The sequence below is a fragment of the Oncorhynchus mykiss genome, chromosome 2, assembly GCF_013265735.2.
Source record: "Oncorhynchus mykiss isolate Arlee chromosome 2, USDA_OmykA_1.1, whole genome shotgun sequence".
NCBI classification, from domain to species: Eukaryota; Metazoa; Chordata; class Actinopteri; order Salmoniformes; family Salmonidae; genus Oncorhynchus; species Oncorhynchus mykiss.
In genome coordinates this window covers 93040312-93041887 of record NC_048566.1, presented here as the reverse complement: position 1 = coordinate 93041887, position 1576 = coordinate 93040312, and the positions used below count along the sequence as shown (strand labels likewise).

The window sequence follows — 1576 nt, the reverse complement described above, 5'->3', positions numbered from 1 at the left end:
AGGCCGTCATTATAAATAAGAATTTGTTCTTAACTGATTTGCCTAGTTAAATAAAGGCTACCTAAAAAAATTAAATAAATAGTCTGTGTTTACAAAACATTATGAACACCTGCTCTTTCCATAACATAGACTGATCAGGTGAATCCTGCTGAAGTCTATCATCCCGTATTGATGTCACCTGTTAAATTCAGTTCAATCAGTGTAGATGAAGGGGAGGAGACAGGTTAAAGAAGAAGTTTTAAGTCTTGAGACGTATTCTGTATGTGTGCCATTCAGAAGGTGAACGGACGAGACAAAATATTGAGGGGCCTTTGAATGGGGTATGATAGTAGGTGCCAGGCGCACCGGTCTGAGTGTGTCAAGAACTGCAATGCTGCTGTTTTGTTCACTCTCAACAGTTTCCCGTGTGTGTCAAGAATGGTCCGCCACCCAAAGGACATCCAACCATCTTGACACAACTGTGACCAACCATGGCAACATGATGGATGGGTACAGCACTCAACTCGACATCAGACGGTTCCTAGAGAGACCAGCTCTCAGAGAATAGACACAACTGCATTGGAGTCAACATGGGACAGCATCCCTATGGAACACTTTCGACACCCTTTAGAGTTCATGCCCCTGACGAATTGAGGCTTTTCTGATGGCAAAAGGGAATCCAACTCAATATTAGGAAGGTGTTCTTATTGTTTAGTACACTCAGTGTACAGTACATTGTCAGATTTGCAAATGTAACCTTTGTCTGTGGTTGACATCTTTCTTAAGTGCTGTAGGTTATCATTTGCATTATGAGGACTGAGGCCTATCCAGGACTATAGTGTTACAGGTGCAAATAAAACCATATGGAAGTTTCTCCGTGGCTGACAGATAAGAGTATTTATCTAATTAGGCTTGTCAGTTATACGACCAGTCGTTCAGCTAGTTCTCCTAATACAAACTTAGACGACATTGGTATCCTGTGAGCCTACTATTTGTTATAGAAACCTACACATGACTGAATGTCACTGTTTCTGCTGAATATGCACAGTCATCTCCACTTTCCCAAGTAGACAACCATTATCTTGGACAGTACCCTGAGCCGGTAGTGTTCAGAAAAGTAGGGCTCGTCCGGGATTTGAACCCGGGACCTCTCGCACCCAAAGCGAGAATCATACCCCTAGACCAACGAGCCTTGTTTAACGAAAGGTAAACACAGACTATAAGTTCTGCTCCCCTCCTGCCCTGTAACTGATGTCAAGCGTGTGTGAAATCTGAGGCGTGTCCTTAGTGAAACTTTGTTACTTTACTCACCTCTACTGGTGATGATGTGTACTGCATCATCACTATAGTAAAGTTCTGACCTGAAGAAAACATTACATTTGTCAGTTATACGAGACCATATATCGTATTATGTATGGTATATATTTCCTCTGATATATAACTCAATAATATATTGTCCAAGGAATATTCAACACAAAGAGCTGAAATATCCAGTAGAACTATAACCATACCGTAACATATTCCGGAACACTTTACTTGACCCCTTTGTCATAGGTCATAAGGGCTGTCCCGACCATTTTATGTGCTGCTTATTGTA

The 1576-nt window shown here is 41.5% G+C and overlaps 1 non-coding gene across 1 annotated transcript; it reads right to left on the bottom strand.

Moving 5' to 3' along the window:
* Positions 1–1099: 1099 nt before the first annotated feature.
* Positions 1100–1171, bottom strand: trnap-ugg. Its single transcript has one exon. It is a non-coding gene; the product is annotated as a tRNA-Pro (tRNA).
* Between the last annotated feature and the right edge of the window lie 405 nt (positions 1172–1576).